The following is a 5,696-nucleotide window of genomic DNA, read 5'->3' on the forward strand; positions in this document are numbered from 1 at the left end:
TCCGCAATTCAACTCAAAATAACTCAACATTCATTACGTGCTTTTAATACATAATTTTGGTGAATTATAGAGGTTATGAGTGAGCAATGGCTAAGAGCCAAGATGAATATAGTGCACAACCTTCCCTGCCCAGCACATTATTTCCTCTGTCATGACAAATTTTTTCCCCACAACTTGAGGTTACAAAACTTGACGCTGATTTTATACGTATAAATATGTGTATAGTCAAGGCTTGAGAGCTCCTTTAAATCTATTCACTTTGCATGCAACCCAAATTTTAACACAGGCCTCAGAAGGGAAAAAATGCACAGGTTAAATACATAATTTCAAACTTTTTTTTTCCTCTTTCCTTTGATATTTAATTATATGCAAGTGTTTCTGTTTTAAGCAAATGCTTATAGAATTCAATCTTCCTATGCACATTAACCCATGTGTTTATAGTTGCCTATCATATTTAGCCCTTTACACGGGGCATTGAGATCTGGCCAAACTCACGCTGCAAAAGGACCTCAGTAAAACTTCTGAACTGCAGGGAAAGGGACGTGAGCGGTGAACCCAAAGAGCACATTCCCTGCTCTGCCTCCTGCTCTGCCCACCTGCAGGAGAAACTGAGTCAGAAAGTTAAGAAACTGTGGCATAGGAACAAGTTAAATCCCTTACCTCGGCATCAGTGGCGGAGCTGGGAGCACAGTTGGGCTACATGTTGGGAGCGGGGGGCCACGCTGTCCGCCTGCACCTGCCCCCTCACACAGGTACGAATGTCCCACACGTGATGTGGTGGAGAAAAGTCAGTTTAGCAGCATTTGGTGAATTCCCAAATAAAAACCTGACCTGGCAGCTGTTATTCACAGGAGGGATTACTTGCAGGATCAGTCCCTGAAAGGGGGCTGAGGAAATTCAGTACAAACATTATTTCTTGATCTGCATGAAGAACGAGTAGCTGTAAATATCAGAAAAGAAAGGTATATCTTGCTTTCTTTTTCCTGCTGTCTCCTGTCACTGCTGGAGGGAGCTAGTTTGCCATAACTTATACAATTACCAATAGTCTTTTTTAATTTGACGTTTTAAGAGCTGTGTTGGGTAGAGGATAATTAATAGCAATTAACTTGCTTTGAAGTTGAGCTTTAAATAATATATAGCATAATTATGTCTAAAGCCTCTAACTTACTACTTACCCTAGTAGGTATTTCATCTGTGTTTTACTGTAACACAGCTCCTTCTGTATAGCAGCACTAATCCTTTACCTGGGCTACTTAAGCTCAGAAACATTGATTACATATTGTGATCTTCCTGCAATAACCTTAATTAATTCCTGATGCTTCCACCTTGTTTCAATTATTTTGAGTTTCAGCTCAATATTAAGAGAAATAAAATGGTGGATGAAATTTCATAACAAAATTTGTTGCAGGTAAAAACCAATGAATAAAAATTACTATCTTCAAGACCCAAACCCACCAACCTTCTAAAACCTTTAAGACCCTGAATATTTTTTCTAATCCCTGGGTGCCTTTTAACAACTGGAACTATTTTTTATTTTTTATAAAATTGTCAATGCCTTTTCTTCAGATTTATTGGGGCTTCTGTTTAGCTTCAATAGTTGTCTTCTGTGTTCCAGCGATATATGCAGTAATACTTCTGTACGTGGTTGTATTTTTTTTTTCACCCCCCCTGTTATTCGAATAACAGAGAAAATGAAGATGTAAAAATGAAGGCTCTACTTGTATAACCTACATGGAAATTTGTACAATTAAGGGTTCATTTATTCATCGCACACACACTCACACACTATCTGCTTTCCAATAAATATGCAGACATTAGTGACAATGAAATCTTGCTTATCCTTAGTATTCTCCAAATTTTACTTTGCAATTAATTGTCTTACCAGGTTACATCTATATTAGTACATATTTCCCCTCAAATTCTAAAGAGAGTAGAGTGTCTAATTTATTTCCCATCCTGCTGTTGATAGAAGCAGGGTTTTAATGCTGGTGATCTCTTTCTTAGTTACAAATACACACTCTGAGTGCTCTGAGATTTATGTAAGAACCTGGAATTCAGACATGGGGTTTTGCACTGCTTCTTCAGTTAAGATTAATTAGCAATTATTATTAATAAAATTCGCAGTGTGAATAAAGTGTTGTCTTTCCAGTCTCTCTTGCAGTGTCTTTTATTTGGACTTCAATATTGACACGGTTGTGAATAGAGAGGGATGCTGTTGCTACCACAGTCACAAAAATTTGTATTATGGAAAGACAGATGGTTGCTGGTAAATATTAAGCAAGGGGTAAATTGCAGTCTTGATTTAATTTTGGTTGAGGTGATTTTAGCAGTAGGGAGTGAAAGCAGTGACTGCAGAAAACACAAATGTACTTTTAAATATTTTAAATTTCTAATGAGCTTCAGCTTCTTAACTGAATTTAAAATGAGTAAGCCTTTCACTGTGCTCTAGATAATGAAGCTTGAAAACAGTATTTACTAGAAAGGTGCCATGTTATCTGATACACCATTTTAGTGCATAATTAAAATAAACCCCCCTAATAATAGGGAATATCAAGTGATGCCAGAAGCGCTGCCATAAAGTTTTGTTTTATTTCTGACAGTCAGTTGGAAGGTAGAGAGAAAAGTAAACAAATATACTGTTTTGATTGATAGGAAAAATACAAAATTAAAGGTCACATCAGCTATATGATTTATGTTGAGAATGCAAATTTGCTGAGAGTTCATGTAAGTGGAAATACACGTTTGCTTTATCTTTCTGTCTCTCCCTTCCCATTTCAATTTGTTTCATTTGCCTTTTTTGAAAATATGTGGACCTGAGACCTTTGTCCAGAGGAACAGTGGGATCCATCCCATCATTTTGAGGAGGGAAAAAATGATTTCATGCTGGCCAGGTGTATTCCGCAGACCTCTTGTGTAATGATACGAGCTGGCTTTGGTGGCCAGCAGCTCCTGGGAAAGGCTGTGTCAGTGCCTGAGGTGGGGTAGGCTGCCGTGGGCGCGGGGTGGGAAGGAAGCTGTCTGGGGCCATGTCGCTGCTGGGAACGTCCACTTCTGTAGAAGAGAGGCCTGGCCAGTTCTGAGCACATTGTGAATAAGGATTAGACAAATTACCCTTTGGTTCTGATTGACCTTTCCAATATGTGGTCTACATATGGAGGTTGTATACATTAAATGGCTTTTATTACTCATTGTTTATGTAATAAATATGTTTTCCAAGTAAAAGTGTTTCTTCTTAACCCTAACCAATGGCTACAGAGAATGGTAACATACCTACTGGCCTATAGTCCTTAGTTAAATCATCAGTTTGTTAACTGCTGTTTGCAATCTAAACCCTCCCTCTGGAATGGACTTCTTTAAAGCAAAATGAAATAAAATAAAGGTAAGTAAAAGTAAATAGATTTTCCTATTGAAAGTTATTACTTCAGGAATGAAGAAGATGGATATTGATCCACACCATCCTTTGCCATTACAGTCAGGTTCACATAGATAGCTCAGACACTATATTCTAAGCAAACAGCCATTTTCTCTTCTGACTTGGATTCCAGTGAGAATTGAAAAAAGTAAAAGGTTTGTAAAAACATTTTTCTGTCCTTCTTACAGGGACAATTGATGTTGAAGTAACAGTTTCTGAGATACTTGCACCTGTTATTGATTTATTTCTTCTTTGTCATGAACAATCTCCTGTTTTATAATACAGTTACCCTTGTATGCTGCCCTAAGGTAGATATTCAGAAATAGTTTTACTACAACAAATTCCCAGAGGACTTAAAAATATATAAGGCATTCTAAATAAAGGAACGGCATTTGTCCATTTTTTGCATCTTATGTGGCCTATATCAATGAGAGTAATATTTTTTCCAACAGTAATAGAGTACGGCATGACATGCAATTGTCATAACCCTGTAAATGATGTGGGGAATCCATAAGGTCCCATGCCAGAGAAAGCTTGCAAAATGCCCTTGCGAGTCCGTGGAGCGGAAAACAATTTAAAAAAATAAACCAAAACAGAATCAAAATTTTTAAAAACTTAATAAAAAGAACACAATTTTTAGGTGCTGCTATCTGAGAGGTGTGTGCTCCTTTTAGAAAAAAGTACATTGGGTCTGTACTATGAATGAATTGGAAGCAAATGCAGTGTGGAAATATAAGCATCTTTCTTTCACTTATTCATGTACATGTAGGCATGCACACACATGCACAATTGCTTGCTTGTTTTAATATAATATTTCCATTATTCCTCTGCAGCTCACTGTTTCATAGTTAGAGATTAATGTGTGACCTCTGCCTTCCTGACTTCAACTGGTTACTACAGAGGAATTCTTCTGTTTTTACTTTTTATCACATCTTCTGACATTTTAGTGAATAACACTTGACAGCTATGAACATCTGCAAAAGTTATTGTTATCATAACTTGAGCTCAACAGAGCTACTGTCACTGATGCTTAGGAGAGATCACATTGCAAAAAAGATAGGGAGTGCGTTGACTTTATCTTTTTTTTTTTTTATAAATTCTTGTTGGATTTACAGTAGGAACGTTTTATTAGTGTACTTTTTCATCAGTGAAGTCGCGTCTCGTATTTAAAGAGGATAGGTGTAACACTTGCATTGCTTGACCATAAGTTTGCAGTTTAGCTGGGCTGTTGAAGCAGTTTTCTTTTATGTAAGATTTTTACACATACTGTGGAATGATTAGTCTTTTTTTTCTTTTTTTGCTTCCCCTCTCCTTTTTCCTCACTCATTTTTTAGTCTGTTGGGCAAAGAGCTACTGGTAGGCTTAGAGCCACAAAGCAGTTTTAAATAGTACAGACTTGTGAGTTATTTGTGTTAAAATAATTCCACTTTATTCTTCTGATTGCTTATTCAGTGTGCACCCAAAGAAACTGTTCTATTAGAGTCTCCTTGAAGGCAGCGATGGAGAAAGTAAATGCAGTTTGTCATTTATGTGCATATTACAGTATAAATCACAAAGATTAAGGGCAGTCATTTTTGGGAGCACTGCAATTTTGCAACCAAAAGCACTTAAATAATTACCTTTTTAAGCAACTTTTATTGACTATGCAGGAGGATAAAAAGTAATCTTACTTGTTTTAAATGGCATAAAGCAACCAAATGCCATTAACAGAGTGTTACGTTTCTTATTTCACTCAGATTGCTGAAGCTTACCAGCAAGAGATAAAAAAAATGTATAAATTCAGGAGCGCTGGCTAGCAATATCCCAAGCCATTGTCAGTGGACTCCTACTTTCCCCTGCCAAAATATGTGGAAGCATGCATGGATTGTGCTAGATTAGTACGAAGGGCTTGTTTCCGTGGCATTAGCCAGGTATCTTAGCAACAGGATCATACCAGATTCTCGCAGTGCTCTGTGGTGGTGCATGTAATATCCTGGACATAATCTGTCTTTTAATTTTCTTTGGATTGTAGTGATATTACAGATACATGTGTTCAGTTATAGATCTTTATTTAATAAGAAGAATGCTTTAGCTGAAGATTTGTACTATGTCAGAAGTGGGCAACTCACAATAATGTTGCCAGAGGTTTAGCCCAGGTACAGCCTTGTCTCGCATTTCAGATTGACGGGAAAACTTACTCCCTTCATTAAGATGTGCCTCGTAGTTCATATCTTTATGCTGTGGAGACGGGGATGCTGCCAGAATTCATAATAATGAGAACGTTATTTAATGTCAGATAGAATGC

Source organism: Falco biarmicus, chromosome 1 (genome assembly GCF_023638135.1).
Source record: "Falco biarmicus isolate bFalBia1 chromosome 1, bFalBia1.pri, whole genome shotgun sequence".
In the NCBI taxonomy this organism is placed as follows: Eukaryota; Metazoa; Chordata; class Aves; order Falconiformes; family Falconidae; genus Falco; species Falco biarmicus.